Source organism: Somniosus microcephalus, chromosome 5, assembly GCF_052327205.1.
Source record: "Somniosus microcephalus isolate GS21.2 chromosome 5, FLI_Smic_1.0, whole genome shotgun sequence".
Lineage (NCBI taxonomy): Eukaryota > Metazoa > Chordata > Chondrichthyes > Squaliformes > Somniosidae > Somniosus > Somniosus microcephalus.
The window spans coordinates 275,947,386-275,970,243 of NC_140991.1; the positions used below are offsets into that span (position 1 = coordinate 275,947,386).

Genomic DNA, 22,858 nt, shown 5'->3' on the forward strand with positions numbered 1-22,858 from the left:
GAAATGTATACAATAATAAGAGAAATAAACTTATAAAACAACAAGAAACATATACAGTACTAGCTGGGGGTGCCCGGCGTTGCCAGGGCAATTTTGGGCCGCGCGGTCTCCCTGCCCCTGTCTGTCCCCTCTCTCTGTCGTGATATATGCTTAGTGGCGCAGGGCAAGGCTAGAATAATCAATAAGTACTTTGTATCGGTGTTTACTAAGGAGATGCATGCTGACAAAATATCGGTAGAAGTGGAAAAGATAGAAGCAATGAAAGGGGTGAAAATTGATAGACAGGATGTACTAGAAAGGCTGGGTATGATTTAGAGTGGACAAGTCGCCTGGTCCAGATGGCTTGCATCCCAGGTTGCTAAGGGAATTGGGGGAGGAGATAGCGGAAGGGCTTGCCATAATTTTCCAATCTTCCCTAGGTGCAGGGGAGGTGCCTGAGGATTGGAAAGTGGCAAATGTGGCACCATTGTTCAAGAAAGGGTGTAAGGACAATCCTAGTAACTACAGGCCGGTCAGTTTAACATCAGTGGTGGGTAAAGTTTTAGAAACAATAATCAAGGAAAAAATTAACGGGCACTTGGAGAGGTTTAAGCTAATTAAGGAGAGCCAACACAGATTTGTAAAAGGCAGATTGTGTTTGACTAATCCAATTGAATTTTTTAATGAAGTAACAGAGAGGAATGATGAAGGGAATGCAATGGATGTTGTCTACATGGATTTTCGGAAGGCATTTGACAAAGTACCACATAGAAGGCTTGTTAACAAAATTGAGGCTCATGGAACAGCTTGGATAAGGAATTGGCTTAAGGACAGAAAACAGCGAGTTGTGGTAAATGGCTGTTTTTCAGACTGGAGGATGGTAGACAGTGGTGTTCCCCAAGGGTCAGTGCTGGGTCCACTGCTTTTTTTGATATATAAAATGACCTGGATATTGAAATACAGAGTAGAATTTCTAAATTTGCCGATGACACCAAACTTGGGGGTGTGGCAAACAGTGATGATGATACCAATCGACTGCAACAGGACATAGAAAGGCTAGCAGAATGGGCAGACAAGTGGCAGATGGAATTTAATACAGAGAAGTGTGAGGTGATGCATTTTGGCAGAAGGAACAGGGAGAGGCAATATACACTTAATAGCATCGTTTTAAAGAGTGTGCAGGGACAGAGGGACCTGGGAGTGTGCATAGGTTCCTGAAGGTGGCAGGACATATTGAGAGAGTAGTTAGCAAAGCATATGGGATCTTGGGCTTCATAAATAGGGGCCTAGAGTATAAAAGTAGAGAAGTTATGCTGAATCTTTATAAAGCACTGGTTAGGCCACAGCTGGAGTGTTGCGTCCAGTTCTGGTCACCACACTTTAGGAAGGATGTGAAGGCCCTTGAGAGGGTGCAGAGGAGATTTACCAGAATGGTTCCGGGGATGGGGGATCTTAGCTACAAGGACAGGTTGGAGAAGCTAGATTTGTTTTCATTAGAGCAAAGGAGGTTGAGGGGTGATTTGATAGAGGTGTACAAGATTGAGGGTTTGGATAGGCTAGACGGGGAAAGGCTGTTTCCACTAGTTGATAGAACAAGGAATAGGGGACACAGATTAAAGGTTTTGGGCAAGAGATACAGGTGGGGACATGAGGAAAAACATTTTTAAGCAGCGAGTGGTGATGACCTGGAATTCGCTGCCAACGGAAGCGGTGGAGCGGAGTAACTCAATGTTTTCAAGGTGAGACTGGATAGGCACTTGAGGGAAATAAACTTGCGGGGCTACGAGGATAGAGCGGGGGAATGGGACTGACTGGATTGCTCTACAGAGAGCCAGCATGGACTCTGATGTAAGAAAAAGGAGGCTTACCATCAAGTAACTTTAAAGTAAGCTTTAAGTAACTTATAAACACACTATATACAAGAGAGGTCTTTACCATGCCTCTGGTAGAAGCCTCTTACAATACTGAACAGACCAGTATTTATACCAGTCCAACAGGAAGTGACACATGACAGGAAGTGAGGTATGTACACAGTTCATAGTTCATAGTTCACAGTTCACAGGAAGTGATGACATAACTTCCCGGAAGTTATTATTTTTATCACATTCTTCCCTCCTGCAGGTTTAGGAGGCTGTGGTCTACCTTTTGGTCCGCAGCCGCCGAACAAGGAAGAGTCGCACCCGTTTGGATTCCCGTCGTAGAGGGTCGCTGGTCCGCTTACATGCGGTTGGCCATTGGCCAGAGTCCGTGTGGCCTGGATTGCCCTGTGAAGGGTCGGGGAGATCATGGCTTCGAGTACGAGCCCCAATAGGTTCAAAGTCAGACTGCCTCTGTTCAGAGGGAGGTGCAGAGCTGGTCTGTGGCAGACCAGTACTTTCATGCGTGGTACTGGGAGGGTCGCAACCTTGAGCACGGGGTTCTACCGGCACCAAGCTAGTTGGTGTCCGATCAGGATCCTGGAGAGGGGTACCCGATAGGTCCCAAGAGTTTCCTGGTGAAATGCCATCACCCGATGTCCCACTAGGTCCTTGTGGGCAGGGAGCCAGATCCCGTAATGATACGGTAGATTCTCGGCCGTCGGAATATCGTATGTTTGCATAGGTGGGGTTGGCATCGGTTAGTTCGACCTCGTCTACAAGAGGGTCATTTTTAGACGTCCGAACGTATCTTCGGAGTAATACAGGTCCAGGAGTAGTTAGCCATGACGGGAGTGATGTCCCATGAGATGAGCGACGCTGGAATCCAAAGAACCGCTCATGAGGTGTAGTATTTGTGGCTGTAGAAAGCAGGGACCGTATAGAGTGCAATGCATCCGGAAGCACTGTTTCCCATTGCTGGTCTGGTAGGCCCCGAGATCTTAAAGCGAGACGTACGGAATTCCAGATGATACCGTTATACCTCTCTACCTGCCCATTTCCGATGGGATGGTATGGTGTTGTTTTGCTTGTAGCAATTCCCCGTTCTGAGAGGTAGTCCTTGAGTTCCCTCGACATAAAGGATGGACCCCGATCTGAGTGAATATAAGCCGGCATGCCACAGAGAGAAAATACCTGCTCAAGGCAGGAGATTACTGTGGACGCCAGCATATTGGAGCAGGGGAAGGCAAACGGAAAACGTGAATATTCGTCGATCATGGCGAGCAAATATGTGTTCCGAGTTGAAGAGGGCACTGGGCCCTTAAAATCGATGCTAAGTCGTTGCATCGGTTGGGTTGCATGTATGAGTATACCATCTGAGGGGCGGAAGAACTGAGGTTTTAATTCCGCACAAAGCCGGCATTCTGAGCATATTTTCTTTACATCTCCAGTGGAAAAAGGGAGATTCCGTGATCGTACGAAATGTAGCATGCGCGTAACGCCAGGATGGCACAAACCATTGTGGACATCCATGAGGGTGGAGGATGACATAGTGGAGCAGAATGCCCGTGTGAGGGTGTCCGGGGCCACATTCTCCTTGCCAGGCCGATAGAGAATGGTATAACCAAAAGAGGCCAGTTCCATCCTCCAAAGTTGTATTTTATTATTCTTAATTTTGGTTCGTTTTCGATTATCGAGCATGAAGGTGACTGATCGTTGGTCCGTGATCAATGTAAAGTGCTGGCGAGCTAGAAAATGGTTCCACTTCCGTACTGCCTCTATGATGGCTGTGGCTTCTTTCTCAACCGGAGGATAATGTAGCTCGGCACCTTGTAAGGTCCTGGACATAAATGCTACAGGACGACCTTCCTGATTCAGAGTAGCCGAGATCGCCACCTCCGAGGCATCACATTCAACCACGAAAGGGAGATTCTCATCAATGGAGTGAAGAGCCGCTTTCTCCAACTGTTTTTTGAGAAGGTTAAAGGCTGCAACAGCCGCTGTTCCCAGTGGAAATGATCTAGCATGCAGCAAGGGTTGGATTTTGTCTGAAAAATGAGGAATCCATTTAGCGTAGTATGCAAACAGACCGAGAGCCCGACGTAAAGAAGCCGGATTCTTGGGTGACGGGAGCTCTTAGAGCGGGCGAAGTCTTTCTGGGTCTGGCTTAATGATACCATTGCCTACGCAGTAGCCAAGGATGTTGATGGTCGGTTGCGACTCAACAGATTTGGATTCATTCAGGGTCAAATTACGGCGATGGAGGGCATCCCGAAATTTTTGGAGGTTGGAGTCGTGTTCCTGTTGATCGTGACCTGCAATGGTAATGTTATCAAGATAGGGAAAAGTGTCCCTTAGGTTTTCCTGCTTAACCAGGCCATCCATTGCCCGTTGAAAGACAGCCACTCCATTAGTAACCCCGAATGGGAGGCGACGAAATTGGTACAGCCGTCCATTAGCCTCAAAGGCTGTGTACTGCTTATCTGAGACCTTCAAGGGTAACTGATGATAGGCACTTTTTAAATCGTAAGTTGAGAACACTTTGTATTCGGCCAGTTTATTAACCATATCATCAATGCGTGGCAATGGGTAGGCGTCCAAGTCGGTATATTGATTGATGGTTTGCGAATAATCGATGCATAGTCGCTGTTTGTGAGGTTTTAGAGGGTTCTTGACAATGACGACTTGAGCCCGCCAGGGCGACGAACATGGTTCAATGATATCCTCTGCTAGAAGTCGAGAGATTTCAGCCGCAATAAAAGATTGGTCTTCCTGATTAAAGCGCCGCAATTTCGTTATTATCGGTTGGCATTGAGGCGGAATACTGGCAAATAATGAGGGTTCATCAAGTGAAGCTGCTGATAATGCACAAAATGGTAATTTAGACGGTATATTAGAAATAGTAAGTCCGGGTTTGGATCCACCAAACTCAATGGTGAGTTTCTTATGCTGTTTTTGGAAGTCCAGTCCTAAGAGGAGATCACTACATAAGTCCTTGAGCACCGAAAGTCGGGTGGAGGGATACATACGACCATGAAGTGTCATATCAACAACACAAAAGCCGGAGATTCTGGTATTAAGTGATGACTGGGCCATCGCAATTGCCTGGTCCGATGGGAAGACATGTAGTTTCAATTTCGCAACAATCTGTTCCTTAATGAAACTATCAGTACTTCCTGAGTCAATTAAGGCATCTAAGGTATGCCCTTTAATTGAAATTTTTGTGGCAGCATGAGACAGGTTCTGTGGGCAAGCAGCTGTAATTGGTGTCGTTGCACAGAGAGTGGCTAAAACTCTCGGTGTGCTTCTTCGGGAGAGAGCTCGAGAGGAAGCTTGATAGGTCCTAGCTGGAGCATCTTGATAGGCCCTAATTGGGGCAGTTCGGTAGGCCTTAGCTGGATTGGCCCTCGTAGAGGCCCTTGATAGGCAAACTTTAGCAAAGTGTCCTTTTTTCCCGCAATAACTGCAGATTGCATTGCGAGCAGTGCAGGTTTTCCTAGGGTGAAAAGCATCTCCACAAAAGAAGCATTCCTTCCTAGATTGCCAAGAGGCTGCTAAAGTGGGGTCGTCCTCCTCTTCTTCATCAGAATTATCAGAATTAGATTCCCCCATGATAGGGTTCACCTGAGACCGCTTGAATTGTCTGGTTGCAGCTACAGCAGCAGATCGAGATCTGGGCAGCTGATAGAGGTCTGCATTTCTCTTTGCCAAATCCAGTGAACAAGCTAGGTCAAAAGCTTTTTGTAGCTCAAGTGTTTTACTTTCTAGTAGACGCTGGCGTATAAATGGAGAGGCAATCCCGCAGATGAAAGCATCACGAATCATTTCTTGGTGGTACAGCTCAGCTGAGGCTGCCTGAAAGTTACAATCTACGCTGAGCCTGCGAAGTTCTTGCAGGAATTCGTCAATTGATTCCCCTGGCCCTTGTCGGGCTGTGGCCAGTAGATGTCTAGCATAGACCTCATTTGGGGTCTTGGCATACAGTTTCTTAAGTGCCCGAATCACCTCATCGTAATTATCCCATTCATCAACATATTCGAACACTTTTGGGGTCACATAATTGATAAGTATCTTCAATCTAGCAGGAGCATCCGCTTCACATTCATCCAGAAAATTCTCAAAAGTACGGTACCAATGCTTCCATACCCTGCCAGCTGCTGGTGCATTCGGGTCCAAGTCCAGACGAATAGGTCTAAGGATTTTCTCCATGATGGGTGGTTCCCTGGATCCTTAATTCCGAGTTTGTCCGAAGGTCTAGTATTCGTGAGTGTAAATACTAAGTTACTTAAATTGATGTAAGAAAAAGGAGGCTTACCATCAAGTAACTTTAAAGTAAGCTTTAAGTAACTTATAAACACACTATATACAAGAGAGGTCTTTACCATGCCTCTGGTAGAAGCCTCTTACAATACTGAACAGACCAGTATTTATACCAGTCCAACAGGAAGTGACACATGACAGGAAGTGAGGTATGTACACAGTTCATAGTTCATAGTTCACAGTTCACAGTTCACAGGAAGTGATGACATAACTTCCCGGAAGTTATTATTTTTATCACAGACTCGATGGATCGAATGGCCTTCTTCTGTGCCGTTATGACTTTGGCCGTATACAGATATATATGGTAAAATATAAAGAGTAAGACATTTGTTTATAATTTTGATACATATAAATGTTGTAAGAAATATATATAATCATTGAGAATATGAGAGACAAATACCTATACACGGTGAGAAATATATACAATCTACACAGAGATAAAACAATTATCAGCGATCATGATTATTTTAATGCTTTATTTTGCTCAATTTTGTGTCAATGTGCACAATTCACAGGGATAGAAGGTGGACTCTCTCTCCTAACCCTGTGAATTGTGCAAATTAAAACAATAGTGAAAAATGAATAACTTAACAAAATCGTGAGAACCAGACAGAGGCGGCGAAAGAGAGAGACAGAAGGAGTAGCGGGCAAGCATAAAGACAGAGAGAAGGAGAGCGTGGAAGACGAGCAGGAAGACACTTTTTAATTTTTGTCCATAAGCTAAGTCATGGGAGAGCAACTGGTGATAATTTTTTTATATGGCACACAAATAACGTGTGCTGGTTAGTAGATAGCGTATGACAAAGTTACTATTGCTAATGCACCTATAACTTGCTCACACCTGTGGCACTTATGTTAATAGGTCAGTTATCACTCAGCTGGCATGCATCTTTTTAGCATAAGTGGTTTTATCAATATTTCCTTTGCCTTTAACTGGAAAAACTGCTCTGATTTCACAACATAATATCATAAAGCTGCCTTTGATGTTAAAGTACCAAAATAAAATCAATGTTTAAAAAAAAACCCTATCTGCAGCATAAATTGAATACATTATGGATCAGTGTGAATTAACTTTTGATAACTCATTACTCATTTGGAAGTGTGTTGCATCTAAAGTTATGTTATCACCAGTGAGATAAAAAGGATATTGCACATTGCCATTACTTTTATCTGTTTATTTGACTACTGGGAGAAATTCGGTATTGCCCCATTTGCGGCGCTAATTTCTGAAATGATGAAAAATTAGCGCTAGGCACTAAGGATTCTGGGCTTCTCCTAAATTGGCTGTTAGTGCTCCTGGAAAGAAGTGGAGCGCTAAATCAAGTGCCAGTGACCTCAGTGGGGCGCTGCAGGGGCACTACCAGCAGAGCGATAATGAATTTCAGGTGCAATGCAATCGGGAATGACCCTTCACATTGGCTCCTTTCAGCTCTTAAAGGAGAGGTTGCATCATTGTGCAGATCCTCATTATCGGCAGTGCTGGCTGTGAAGGCGACCTGCAACAAAATCAATCCCCTGATTGTGATGGCTGATTCCACTTCCAGGGAGAGAGGTCGTCGTTTCATGGACGAGGCATTGGAGGCATTGGTCGTGGGAGTGGAGCGAAGGAGGGCAGTGCTGTTCCCAGACACTGGAAGGAGGCAATTGCCCCAGGTCTTCCCAATGTGGAGGAAAGTGGCCCAGGAGGTCTTGGCCAGTAGTGTGGTCATACGCAGCCTGACACAGTGCCAGAAGAAATTCAATGACCTCACTCGGGCGATCAAGGTAAGTACATGCTTCAACAGGTCCTACATACCAGCATCTGAATGTTAGTCTGTACACACTGCACAAACCACCACACCCCCACCACTCACTCACCAGGCATCTGCATCTGCACCTACTCAAACTCTCATCCACATCTAATGCCTTGCCGACAATCACAGCTATTCAGCTACCGCAGGCATATCTCCCAAACACATAGCTGGACTCTACACACAATCGTTTCTCTTGCAGGTCAAGATGGCTCACAATAGGCGAGAGCAGCATAGAACGGGCGGGGGCAGTGCGCATCTCCAGCAGCTTTCAGACCATGAGGAGTGAGTGCTGCGACTCATTGAGCAGCAGGTGGTGGGCGGCGTGGCCATCGGTATTTTCATCCCCTCTTCTTCTCTCATCCCACTTCCTGCTCACAGCACAAGCCTTTCCCACTTTCCAGCTCCTGATACTGTCTGCATTCCTTTCTCCCTTCCTGCCCCCCTGCCCTCACTTTGATGCAAGTCTTGTGCCTTTATGCTTTCAGAGAATCAACAACCAGATGACCAGCCTATCCCTGAGCCTCCCACTGAGAGTGAGGAAGGAGAAGAGGAGGAGGAGCAAAGCACCTTGTCACTGCATCTCTCACCCGCAGGCACCACCTCAGATACTGGCACTACGCGATATTTGGAGTTTAGTAGAGGGGTCTGCACTGGTGCTGCACCGGGGACGAGTGTGCTGCAACAAGGCCAGAGGGAAAGGGTAGCTCGGGAGTCAGCTCCCCGGAGGGCGAGTTCACGCGCGAGTTCTGCTGCACAGGACTCAGATGAGGACCTCGATGGGAGGTGTTCACAAGAAGGGTGATGGGCATGCACTCCGAGATGATAGCGGCAATGGCAAGGGTGCCTGAGAGCCTCTCGGCAATGGTAAGGAACATGGAGGAGTCCGCCTCCAACATTGCACAGAGCTCTGCACACACCATGGAGCCCATTATTTCCACCCTTCAGAGGATGGTGGACTCCCAGAGATATCGTGCGGATCCAGACCTCATGACTCGTGTCATGGGCGATGTGGCAGCTTCCATTGCAGCACAGGCGGAAGCCATGCAACGTCTTACTGCTGTAATGCAGAGAATGGTTGGTTGCATCGAGTCTCAGACTGCTCTCATGCAGTCGCAGCTTGATGTGATGCAATCTCTGACTGCTGCTATCGCCGCTGGGTCCACCATAGTCCACCGGGGATCTCACGGTATCGCAGTAGGCCACCAATCTGCTCCAGCAGATTGCTAGTGATGCTGAGGTGCTGGCCCAAGGGAGTGGCTGTGTGTCAGTGGAGCAGGAACCTGCTGTCCTCTCTCAGGATGACAGCATTCCTGATCTCGCCACTGCCACTCTGCCATTGCACTTGCCGTGCCTGTCATCCAGCCAGCCCAGACTGCCGCCACCCATCCTGAGGTGACAGAGTGTACAGCCAGGCTTTCCAGGCCCAGAGCTGGTCAAGGGTGTCCTGCAAGGCTATGTGTAGTCTCTGGCACCAACACTCAGCAGCCTTCCACCAGCCCTGCTGCAGCCACTGGGGAGACACGACGTAGGAGCAGCAGATTAGGAAAAGGCACTGTAAAGGGGGGAAGTAAGGGTTTGCCCAAGGTTTATTAGTTCATATTGTTGTTGTATATATGTGGTTACTGAATTTGGATAAATTTGTTATTGCAATGTTGCAGAAATGGTGATGTGTCTCATTTCAGCTTTGGGATGTGGCATGGAATGAGAAATTGATGGAATGATGGACGGGTTGAGCAACCGGGAAGTGGCCTCGAATTCATTGGCAATAAAGTCTGATAAGTCGGTCACTGACCGCCCTACAACAAGGCCAATGGAGTTGCTGGCTCCTCCGTCGCTGCTGTTTGTGCTCCTTGTCCTCGTCCTCCTCGTTTCCCTCTTCCTCCTCTTGAGGTGGTGCAGCTCTGCCTGGTGGCAATGGCTGCGCCCTCATGATGGCCAAGTTGTGCAGCAGGCAGCAGATGACAACGATAGGGACACCCGCTCAGCCGAGTACTGGAGGGCTCTTCCCGAGTGGTCATGGTAGCAGAAGCTTTGCTTGAGCACTTCGATGTTCCTGGTTGGCAGCATGGCTCTCATTGTATGAGTGCTGGCTATGAGTGTTGGGGTTGCGGAGGGGAGTCACGAGCCAGGTGGAGAGCGGATAGCCCTTGTCTCCCAGCAGTCAGCCGCGAGCTTGATGTGGTGGCTGGAATAGAGCTGGCACACCAGTCTGGTGCAGGATGAAGGCATTGTGTGTGGCTGCTGCCAGGATAGCGGGCATTGACTGTGAGGATTCGCTGTGTGTGGTCGCACACCAACTGCACATTAAGTGCAGGAGATCGTGGTGCTAGTGGTTACCGCTGCCGCAAACCTTCACGTCAATTTCACAGGCATCGGCACTATCGCCACGCCAGGACGCAAAGGCGGTAGCACCCAGTTAGTGCCCCTCAGAGGCGCTAATGGGAGGCACTAAGTTAACGGGCGTTGCAGATGCATTGACGTCACCATATCCCCCGAAAAGTTGAAGAATTAGCGCCAGGCGCTAATCATTGTCGACTCCCGCGAAATTCATTGTTGGCACTCCAAGAGGGAAATGGAGCGCTAAATCAAGCGCTGCACTCCTAACTATGGCGCTAACCTCTGAGAGCGGGGCGTTACCGGCAGAGCAATAAAGAAGGTCATGTGAAGTGTAAATGGCACTCTTTAATCACACAGGCTGCTTCCATTTCTTAAAGGGAAGGGCCAGTCACGCTGTATAAGCTCATAGTCACCAGTGGTGCTTTTCAATGCAACCTGGGCGACTGCCATTGCAGCCCCCATCACTTTCAGAAAGTGCAGCATTTGGAGATGTTTGAGGAAAAGCTGTAAAAAAATTTTGCACAGGCAGCAGACTGCTGCAAGTAATAAACGGTGCAACCACTGAAAGTGTTCTTTTCGCGATGTTCAAGTGACATTCCCTTTAATTACCGCTCCTGCAGCGCACTTCCGAGTGCACAACGCCTCCTCTTACTGGCGTTGTTGGCGCGAGGCGCTAAAGCAAGGGACGACAGGCAATTTTACATCGGGGCCATTAATGGGGCGTAGCACATGCATTGACGTCACCATGAGAGGCACTAAAGGCTTAGGTGCTAATAGTTAACGCCAGCGCTAATTCGCCATTGAAGGTTGCATGCGGCATTGGCTTCACCGCGGCTGGGCACTAACCTCTTAGCGCCCAGTTAGTGCCCCCGCCAGGCGCTAACGGTAGGCGCTATCCTACCAAATTTCGCTGCCATAATGTTGAGCTGGTCTTATCATATTGACCTTTAGGTCATTTTCCAATTATTTTCATTGATTAACTTTGGGATGCCAATAGAAATCTGTCCTTGGCCCCCTACACTGTTCTAATGAAGCTTAATGTAAGCTCGAGGAACAGCATCTCATCTTTCGATTAGGCACTTTACAGCCTTCTGGGCTCAACATTGAGTTCAACAATTTCTTATGTTCTATTTCTTATGTTCTTATGTAATTTCAGATCATAACCACTGCTCCCATTTTTTCGTACAGCAGCTGTTGGTAATGATTCTGCTATTGCCATTTACACCTCCTCTAGACCCATCTTTTGTTTCTTTACCACCCGCTTTTGCTTTGCACCATCATCTCTTGTCATTTAATTTCTCCTACATTCTAACCGAACACAGACCTTTTTTATTTCTTTATTTGTTCCTGGGATGTGGGCGTCATTGGCAAGGCCAGCATTTATTGCCCATCCCTAATTGCCCTTGAGAAGGTGGTGGTGAGCCGCATTCTTGAACCGCTGCAGTCTGTGTGGTGAAGGTACTCCCACAGTGCTGTTGGGGAGGGAGTTCCAGGATTTTGACCCAGCGACAATGAAGGAACGGTGATTATATTTCCAAGTCAGGATGGTGTGTGACTTGGAGTGGAACTTAGAGGTGATGGTGTTCGGATACTCCTGCTGCCCTTGTCTTTCTAGGTGGTAGAGGTCGCGGGTTTGGGAGGTGCTGTGGAAGAAACCTTGGCGAGTTGCTGCAGTGCATCTTGTAGATGGTACACACTGCAGTCACGGTGCGCCGGTACTGGAGGGGAGTGAATGCTTAAGGTGGTAGATAGAGTGCAAATCAAGCGGGCTGCTTTGTCCTGGATGGTGTTGAGCTTCCTGAGTGTTGTTGGAACTGCACTCATCCAGGCAAGTGGGGAGTATTCCATCACACTCCTGACTTGTGCCTTGTTGATGGTGGAAAGGTTTTGTGGAGTCAGGAGGTGAGACACTCGCCACAGAATACACAGCCTCTGACCTGCTCTTGTAGCCATAGTATTTATGTGGCTGGTCCAGTTAAGTTTCTAGTCAATGGTGACCCCCAGGATGTTGATGGTGAGCGATTTGGTAATGGTAATGCTGTTGAATGTCATGGGGCGGTGGTTCACTTTTGTTCTTTCTTCTCCTCCCCCCTTTACCTGCCTCTGTACTCGCTTAAAACTTGTTACATCTCAAACTTTTTCCAGTTCTGATGAAAGATCACCGTCTCATAAATCATAATCAAACTCTTAAACATCAGGAGATTTAGTTAAAAAAAATCATGAGTTGCTTTTTTTTGGTATATAAACCTTATTAGTGACTTTATTTAATCTCTAACAGGTCACGGCTCTTTACAAAAACTATAGCCGTGATTTCGCCAACCGAGGCGGGTCCGGGACGGCCGGGGTCGGTGTCGCGGTCCCAGCCCGCTGCCTACTGCAACCCGCACTCTCTAAGCGATTTTCCGTTGATTGGGCTTGTTAAGCACGCCCTGCAAGGTTCCCGGACAATTAACAGGAAGCAGGTCTGATGACGTCATTTGATGACACGTCGTCAACCGGTTTCCTTAAAGGGGCTATGTTCAAATTGATCTTGACAGTTCTGCTGTCGATATTCTACAGCATTGAGGTGTTGCAAACACCGACGAGCACTGCACAAAGGTGCACGGCTACACCCAGGCTCTCCCACAACTCCCTCCATATGCTTATGGAAGAAGTCACAGCACGCAGGGAGGTTCGCTTCCCTTCCCATGGGCGGAAGAGACCTCCCCAGGAGATCAATGCAGCCTAGTTGCACATTGTACAGGAGGGCAGAAGCAGGGATGTCATCAGGAAGACCAGGCTGCAGTGGCACAAACCTTTCAGTGATCTCAGTAGATCACAAAACGTTACAGCCAAGCCACACTCAACCTCATCCTGCTGTGCCACTCATCACATCCCCATCACTCTGCCTTCCTTACCCTACTCCTGCACATCCTTACTCACACCAACATACCTTGTACCTTCACCCGTCCCTCTCTATCTACATTATCACTTCCGCATCTCATTAGCCACCTCTCACACTCGCCCTCAATCAACTGCAAGCATACGAACTAACAACACACAAGGGTAGGCACCTGGGTGGTTTAGCCAATGTTCATGTGAAGTTTCTGTTAATGTGTTGTCAAACATTGAAATCTATATTTTCAACACCTTACCTTATTGGGCAGATCTGTGCTAACCTTTGGAAGTGTCTTAGTGAGTTCCAGCGTATGTTGAGACATAACTTCACCACCCCTCCAATTGTGATGTGTGTGAAAGGAATGGCTTGGACATTGTAGGGATGCTTTATGGTGCTGGTGTGGGGTGGTGTCAACCTGGCGCATCATGTGGCAGCCAGGGTTAACAGCGTCAAGTGAAGTAAATCTGGCCATGGTGATGTCATCGCTGGCCTCCCGGGCAGCAATGTTGTCAGGTGCTGATGACCTATGTCCTGTGCAGCATCAGGTAATTGTGGAGAAGGTTGGTATTGTTGCTTGTGATATTGGTGTTGGGGCTGATAGTGGAGGGATTCAGAGGACCAAGGTGAGATTTTTTCAAGGATACTGATGTGGCATAGATGGCAGCTGAAGTTGAGATGGCAGAAGCAATTTGTCAGTGGTGAGAGAGCTTGCTCTGAGGAGGTGACAATGGATAGAGAGTTTACTTCAAACATTTCCAAACTGCATAAAGCTCAAAAGTATCTTCCAGGTCCTGAAGGCTCAAGCTTCTGACATTGGAAAGTGAACAGCTGTGAAATGGTAGCTTTCATACCACTTTTGCAGCTGCCACCTATTCACAGCAATGGGGAGACATACAGAACCCGACATACTTACCTGATGTGATCTCTGAACGATGTGAACCCCGTTATAAAAGTGGGAAAATGGAAATAGGCTGGCAAAATAGAAGTTAACAAGCATTTAACTATCTTAAATGCCTCCCCGCCACTTGGTGTCGGATCTGTTCAGAAATCGCAGACCTGATACTTTGGAAACTTACATGGAGGCGGGTTCGGAGCAGTTTCCCAACCTGGTCAATCATTTTGATTTTGACAGCGGACCCACCTCCGAACCCGCACTCTGAGCATCGGCAAAATCACGGCCTTGATTACTGCATCTGAAAATGCTTTACAAAAAACTTTTTAAAAATCCCACTCGTTATCACCACCCTTCACCTGATGCCCAACACAACCACCAGGCAATGCAGTCCCTGCAGCTGCCAACCAAAGGTAAGTTTTGGGGAAAAAACTCTAAAACACCTTCCCATGGAGACAGGAGTCGTGATCACCCCCAGTGAACGTTGATGTGATTGGTGATGTCAAAACTTTTATCTTCCCTTCAGCTGAAAGGTAACCTTACAGGTTCAGCAATATGCTTGTTGAATACTTCACCGCACGACACCTCCCTGCTCTTCCTGGACTGGGATGAGGCCCGGTGGCTCCTGTTGGGTACACTGGCACCATTACAGGTGTAACCCTCCACTGCCCGCCTACTCACGGCATTGCTGCTGAGTGTTACAGGGTTTTTTCCTCCCCCTCTGCTGTTTACCGCCCTGTCTACATGAACCCCAGTTTGAGAACCACTGGATTATTCCTCCAATATCCAAATACAGGGGAGGGCTGCTGTCCTATCCAATTAGCAAATTACAATAACACGAGTGTTCTGATTGACCTTAGGCAATGCAACTTTACTGGATGTTGTCATATAAAGTCACTTCAGTTAACTGGGCTTCTGGGGTTACCTACAGGAATGGTTTTTATCACTGGACTCAAGAAAACCATCTGGTGCAGATGAAAAACTTGAACACCCTCCTCAGCGCCCTCCTCTTTCCTGTCCCCCACCCCCCATCCATCTATCAGTCTTCTCCTTTTCCCTTCCCTTCCCCCCATTTGTCTCTCTCCCTTTTCTTTCTCACCCTTGCCTTTGATCTTGTTCCCCAACCCTTCTGGTTTCTCTCTTCTGCCCCCTCCTTCCATTCTCTCTCCCTCACATCTCTCTGTCAGTCGCTCTCCCCTGTCTGTCTCAGTCTTTTTCCCACTACCTCTCAGTTTCTTTCTCTCATCTCTACCTCCCCCCTCCCCTTCCTCTTTTCCCTGTATTTCACTATCTCTTGCCCTTAGTGTCTATTCCTCTCTCTTCCTCCCCTAATCTATTCCATAGTCCACTCCCCCCCCGCCCCCCAGCTGCATCAATCTCTTCCTTTTGCATCTGCATCGCTCTCTCCTCTTCCACTGGTCTCAATCTCTTTCCCACTCCCCTGCATCTGTACCCCCATCTCTCCCTCTCTCTCACATTCCTCTTTCTGTACCCCATCTCTCTCTCTTCCATTCCTCTTGCTGTACCTCCCCTACAGCCACACTCCCCTAGCATTAAAAATTTGCTGCCAGGAAAGTGGAGCTCTGTCACGTGTGTAAACATGCTTGCGCAGAGCTCTCACTATGAGTAGAACATGGTTCATAGCCAGGTGAGCCTACAATATAATTTATAATTCGTGGCTACACGTCACCTTCTACAGCTAATGGTCTCTGCCACGGTCCGGGATTCTATGGCCATTTTTCCGTGAATTGGAGCCAGACATGAGCTCTCTTAAAATACATTTTCAGCAGAAGTTGCCTAAAAGTGGTTTGCTGTTCCATACAGTCCCATGCTGAATTGTCAAACCAGAAGCAGTCGTGAGATGTTTTAAGTGCTGTTTTGAAGAGTTCTCAAATAATGCCCATTCGTTAGTAATGTCTGGTCATTCAGGAGATACCTAGCACCTTGGTGTTGACAAATTTCTTTATTCTCTGATTTTTAAAAATCAACAGACACCAGAAAGTTGGTGAAGACACCACTGGGGGAGAAGCAACCTCTGTACTGGTTGTTAGTCTCTCTCTCTTAGTTACCAGTACTATCATTATGATAAGATTTCCTGAAATAGGCTAGTGGAATGTGTGTTCTTTATTTTATTCTAACAGTATGTGAACAGAAATTGTACTGATTGTACCAAGTGAATTTCGTCATTTTCAGTGTTCTCTATGTTTTGCCCACTGTGGTGTAAATTACCTTACACACTAAACCAAACGATACCCCAGCTAGAGTTAACTCAGACCACCTTCGGAGTGATTAAAGGAGTACATCTGCTTAAGATGTGGAGACCCAGTCCAGATCACAAGGGAGTTTCGTTGTTACACTCCCATGTCCTGCTGGCTCACTAACAGAGTCAACTTCCTTAAAAAAGCAGGCAACCAGACCACTTAAGGCAGTGACTGAAGTTTCTAAATCCAAGTAGATACCTGCAACAGTGTCTGACCAATTGTGCAATATAACTGCAACTTGACACAGAGATGGAGGTTTGGCTAAAGTGATGAAAACTTTGTATTGCTGCTCCAGTCATAAAGGAGTAAGAACGAGCCAGATTCCTTTGATGTTGTGGAGAGCAGACACTGGTATTCAATTAGCCATCCTGGAAGAGCATTAACAAATTAAGCAGGTATGAATGCTTAACTGCAGTGTTAAATATCGATAGCAAGATATAAAGTTAAAATTTCAACGCATGCCAAGCACTGTATTCTGACAAAAACTGCTCAAGCAGCCCATTCTCTATATAAAATTATTGAAGATGAACTTATTTGGATTTTAAAAAGCAATTATACAATGTTCTGGGATCTTGAAGCCTGACTGTTCTGGGATATTGGTAAAGAGCTTGGTCCATATTGTCTTTTACATATCTTAACAGTTTCACAAAGTTATGGCAAACTCTACTGCAAATACCAACAATAATCTTTGTAAAGTAATTCTCTGTTACCAAACTAAATGCTAGTAGAAATTGCCAAAAGGGTTTTTTCCATAAGCACCACCAGAGTTTTGAAAGTACACTGAGTAAGTTTGAATTTTGATGAATGCTAAAGTGACAAGAACACAATCTGGAAAATAGAACGTGATAAAAACAGACTATTGTAATTAAAAAGCTGAGGCTCTTCTAGAAACATAGAAAAATAGGAGCAGGAGTAGGCCATTCCGCCCTTCGAGCCTGCTCCGCCATTCAATATGATCATGGCTGATCCTCTATCTCAATACCATATTCCCGCTTTCTCCCCATACCCCTTGACGCCTTTTGCGTCTAGAAACCTATCTATCTCCTTCTTAAATATATTCAGTGACTTGGACTCCACAGCCTTCTGTGGTAGAGAATTCTACAGGTTCTCCACCCTCTGAGTGAAGAAATTTCTCATCATCTCAGTCCTAATTGTCCTACCCCGTATCCTGAGACTGTGACCCCTCGTTCTAGCCAGGGGAAGCATCCTCCCTGCATCCAGTCTGTCTAGCTCTGTCAGAATTTTATACGTTTCAATAAGATCCCCTTTCATTCTTCTAAACTCTAGTGAATACAGGCCTAGTTGACCCAATCTCTCCTCATACGACAGTCCTGCCATCCCAGGAATCAGTCTGGTGAACCTTCGCTGCACTCCCTCTATGGCAAGTATATCCTTTCTTAGGTAAGGAGACCAAAACTGCACACAGTACTCCAGATGTGGTCTCACCAAGGCCCTGTATAACTGTAGTAAGACATCCTTGCTCCTGTACTCAAATCCTCTTGCAATGAAGGCCAACATACCATTTGCCTTCCTAACTGCTTGCTGCACCTGCATGTTTGCTTTCAGTAACTGGTGTACAAGGACACCTAGGTCCCTTTGTACATCAACATTTCCCAATCTATCACCATTTAAATAATACTCTGCCTTTCTGTTTTTCCAACCGAAGTGGATAACTTCACATTTATCCGCGTTATACTGCATCTGCCATGTATTTGCCCACTCACTCAACGTGTCTAAATCGCCTTGAAGCCTCTTTGCATTCTCAAAATAAACTCTGCAAACCTTATAAAGCAACCCTCCCCCACAAAAATAATACCCCTGCTTTTGTTCTCTAGGGCTACTTGCAAGAGACAAAGAGATGTCTGCCTCTAGCCAATACAGTGACTGTGGTAAGTCTTTTTATGTTGATTTAAAGCACAGAATAGATTGCTTGATATGACCTGCTTTTCTTTTCAATTTGCCTGCTTTGAATCTGTGACCTTCTAGTGATGTCGGTAAGAAGGAGTGATCCAAAGTTTTTTTGCCAGTTGTAGAGTACTTGGTTGCTGCTATGCACTTGGATTAGTGATGGCTCTTAAATGATCTTTACTGTATGATGGCTGAAAAATCTAACTTCAACAGTAAATATCTTTATGCACTGGACTGTTTTTCTATTTTCTGTAATGGCATCTAGTGCTAAAAGATTGCAGATTGTTAGGTCCTGATATAATGGCCCAAAAATTGCTGTCAGCGGCGTAGCTATGGAGTACGCCGCCGACCTACAAAAAGAATACGTACTTGCCTCGTGCGAGGCCCAGAACGGGAGACTTGCTCTTCTGCACTGTAGAGTTCTGCACAGCATATGATATCACGAAGGCCAGGAGTGCAGCGTACAGCTTATGTGTACAACTTATGCGTAAGGGAAGAAATGCCCACAAAGGTTGTCAAAACTAAGCCACGCCCACAGAAACTTATTTCAGTCTCTTCCATTGAAATTACGTTTTAAAATCTTTTAAGAACTTCTAATTAAACTGGTATAACAACAGAAAATGTTGGAAAAACTCAGCAGGCCAGGCAACATCCATGGAGAGAGAAACAGAGTCAACGTTTCGGATCGAAACCCTTCTACAGAACTGAGAAAAAAAGGCAGGAAATGAAACAGATTAAAAGGCAGTTTGGGGGCTGGGAAATGGGGGAGGGGAATGAAAGAAGAGACATTAAGAGATATTCAAGGTGAGACGAGATAGTAATAGGGCAGGTAAAGAAACAAACAATGGCTCTAGATGAAGTGTGAAATGCACTGGCAGAGTGAGAGACAGCTGCCATGTGGGAGAGAGAAAAAAATGGAAAAGGCACAAACCAAAAGTGTGGATAAAAAATATAAAAATATAATAGGGGCCAAGGTTATGATCTGAAATTGTTAAACTCGATATTGAGTCCGGAAGGCTGTAAAGTGCCTAATTGGAAGATGAGGTGCTGTTCCTTGAGTTTACGCTGAGCTTCCATGGAACAATGCAGATGGTGAGGTCTGAGTGGGAATGGAACGGTGAATTGAAATGACAGGCGACCGGAAGCTCGGGGTCACCCTTACGGACTGAACAGAGGTGTTCCGCAAAGCAGTCACCCAATCGGCGTTTGGTCTCCCCAATGTAGAGGAGACCACATCGTGAGCAGCAAATACAGTATACTAGATTGCAAGAAGTACAAGTAAATCGCTGTTTCACCTGGAAGGGGTGTTTGGGGTCTGGACTGTGGGAAGGGGGGAGGTATATGGGCAGGTGTTGCATCTCCTGCGCTTGCACAGGAAGATGCCGGGGGAAGGGGATGCTATGCCTGCCTTTTCGTGGGATATGTGGAACACTCTTTGTTCCAGTCCTACTCAGGTCCCCTCCCTCACCTCTTTTTCCGGTACATTGATGACTGTATCAGCGCCGTTTCCTGCTCTCGCCCTAAACTAGACAATTTCATTCACTTTGCCTCCAATTTCCACCCTTCCCTCACCTTCACATGGTCCATCTCCGACTCTTCCCTTCCCTTTCTCGACTTCTCCATCTCCATCTCTGGGGATAGGTTATTGACCAACATTCACTACAAGCCCAATGACTCCCACAGCTACCTGGACTACACTTCTTCCCACCCCGCCTCCTGTAAGGACTCTATTCCATTTTCCCAGTTTCTCTGTCTCCGCCGCATCTGCTCCGACGATGCCACCTTCCACACCAGTGCTTCCGACATGTCTTCCTTTTTCCTCAACCGAGGATTCCCCTCTACCGTGGTTGACACAGCCCTCGACCGGGTCAGTTCTATCTCCCGCACTTCTGCCCTCACCCCTGCCCCTCCCGCCCAGAACGACGATAGGGTTCCCCTTGTCCTTACCTTTCACCCCACCAGCCTCCACATTCAACGGATCATCCTCCGCCATTTCCGCCACCTCCAACGTGGTCCCACCACCAAACGCATCTTCCCTCCCCTTTCAGCATTCCGTAGGGACCGCTCCTTCTGAGATACCCTAGTCCACTCCTCTATCACCCCCAGCACCCCTTCCCCTTCGCCCGGCACCTTCCCGTGCAAGCGCAGGAGATGCAACACTTGCCCATATACCTCCCCCCTTCCCACTGTCCAGGGCCCTAAACACCCCTTCCAGGTTAAACAATGATTTACTTGTACTTCTTGCAATCTAGTATACTGTATTCGCTGCTCACGATGTGGTCTCCTCTACATTGGGCAGACCAAACGCCGATTGGGTGACTGCTTTGCGGAACACCTCCGTTCAGTCTGTAAGGGTGACCCCGAGCTTCCGGTCGCCTGTCATTTCAATTCACCATTCCATTCCCACTCAGACCTCACCGTCTGCGGCCTCTTGCATTGTTCCACGGAAGCTCAGCGTAAACTCGAGGAACAGCACCTCATCTTCCGATTAGGCACTTTACAGCCTTCCGGACTCAATATCGAGTTCAACAATTTCAGATCATAACCTTGGCCCCTATTATATTTTTATATTTTTTATCCACACTTTTGGTTTGTGCCTTTTCCTTTTTTTTCTCCCTCCCACATGGCAGCTGTCTTTCACTCTGCCAGCGCAGTTCACACTTCATCTAGAGCCATTGTTTGTTTCTTTACCTGCCCTATTACCATCTCGTCTCACCTTGAATATCTCTTAATGTCTCTTCTTTCATCCCCTCCCCCATTTCCCAGCCCCCAAACTGCCTTTTAATCTGTTTCATTTCCTGCCTTTTTTTCTCAGTTCTGTAGAAGGGTTTCGATCCGAAACGTTGACTCTGTTTCTCTCTCCACGGATGTGATAAATCCAGAAAGTGGAACAAGGAACTCAAAGAGGCTAGATGTTAGAAACAACTGGGAAACACATTTACAGACAGCCTGCATCAGCATCCTGGCATTCCACCTTGCGCTGACCTATACAGGAAGCAAACCTCTGACCTTAACAGGAAGCAAACCTCTGACCTTAGCAGCAGCATTGGCTACAGCACAACCTGGTGGATAACCTTAATCATAACATCCCAGATTACTACTCAGCAGATGTTGCCTGGCCTGCTGAGTTTTTCCAGCGTTTTCTGTTGTTATTTCGGATTTCCAGCATCCGCAGTATTTTGCTATCATATCATCTAATTAAACTGGTACTTGGGCTTATTTCATATATCAGCATTTTGGGTTTTTTAATCCAGATTCACAATTTATTAGTCCCTATGTATACAACTTCCTGTTTTGATACTCTGTAAATGTCTAACAATGTTTTATATCTCCTACAAGTAATGTTGTTGAACTTCAGAAAGAGATTCACAGCCATATATTCAATGTTAATTTTCAGGATTAAAATATATTATTCAGACCTCATTTAGACTGGTAATAGATAAATCTATTTTCCTTGTTAAAACTGCATTATATTGTTTGTTATGTTGTTCATTTTTGAGTTGAAAGGACAGAATTGATCACTGAAATTTGATAGATGTTCACTTTGTTTAACTTTCTTATTCAACTTCCCAAGTAATTAAAAGGAATACTTTCTATCTGTCTATCTGTCTGGCCTTCTCTGTTACTAAAGGATATTTTTTCATGAGCAATCAATTTAATTTTCAGAATTTAACTGAAAGTAAAATAGAGTATGCTAAATAGTGTGTTCACAGGATACTTGCAAAAATAACTTTAAAAATCTTTAACTACTGTTAGATTGTACCATGTTACACTATATATGCTTTAAATTGAAAGGCATGGCCATTCGAACCTTAGTTGACCGACAAAAAAAGTTTCCTCCACCAAAACATATACACGGTTCAGACTCTTGCACTTTATAAGGTTTCTACCAAGCAATTGTAAACTAAAAATACTAAACATTGCAAAGAATAAAGGTAGAAGGTAACCAAAATTGAAAGATCATGTTTGTTCGGCGTCTGAATTAAATTAAAAAAAGCCCAGTTTTACATTTGTATTCTATTTCTTGCCCCAGTCAATATACAGTTAATGATACAGTTGAAGGTCAATATTTCTCCTAGCTTGGGCAGTGATTAAGGAGAAGTATTAAAGCAAGCTCAGAGATCTAACAACCCGGCTTCGTACAGTTTCTAGTTACTTCTGATCACTGTACTGAGCACCTGAATTCTCTAAACAGATTGCTGAGACAAAGTGAAATTGCTTCTAAAATACTGAGATTTTAATACTTTGTTATAGGTGTCGACATACGTATAGTATTTAAGAGAAAACAAATGGTTGTGAAAAATGTGGTACAACAATCACTGCGAACCTTTTAGCAAAGCATATCTTCAGGTGTTTTTCTATTAACACTACGGGGGAGACTATAGATCTTTTAAGATGTGAAACAGGCTCCTGTGTTTGCTTTCACTAACTAAAATTTTCAGATGTAATTGCTGGGCAGTTGGTGGGCAAATAGCCCAACTTTGCGCCAGCAATTGTGATTTCCAAGGCGGTGCAGATGATCTGTCAAGGCGTACCTTGACAGATTGCAAGTTCTGGATTTAGTGCATGCGGAAATCCTGAACTTGCGGTATATTTCAAAGGCGGTATGACAGGGTAGTCTCAGAGTACACCAT

General features: G+C 46.0%; 1 long non-coding RNA gene across 1 annotated transcript in view; it reads left to right on the forward strand.

Moving 5' to 3' along the window:
• The window catches only part of LOC147117747 (uncharacterized), a 258,768-nt gene that overhangs the window by 18,442 nt on the left and 217,468 nt on the right, over positions 1 to 22,858 (forward strand). Inside the window, exon 2 of the long non-coding RNA XR_015078526.1 lies at positions 18,152 to 18,205. This is a non-coding gene — a long non-coding RNA (uncharacterized LOC147117747). The remainder of the gene's footprint in view (positions 1 to 18,151; positions 18,206 to 22,858) is intronic.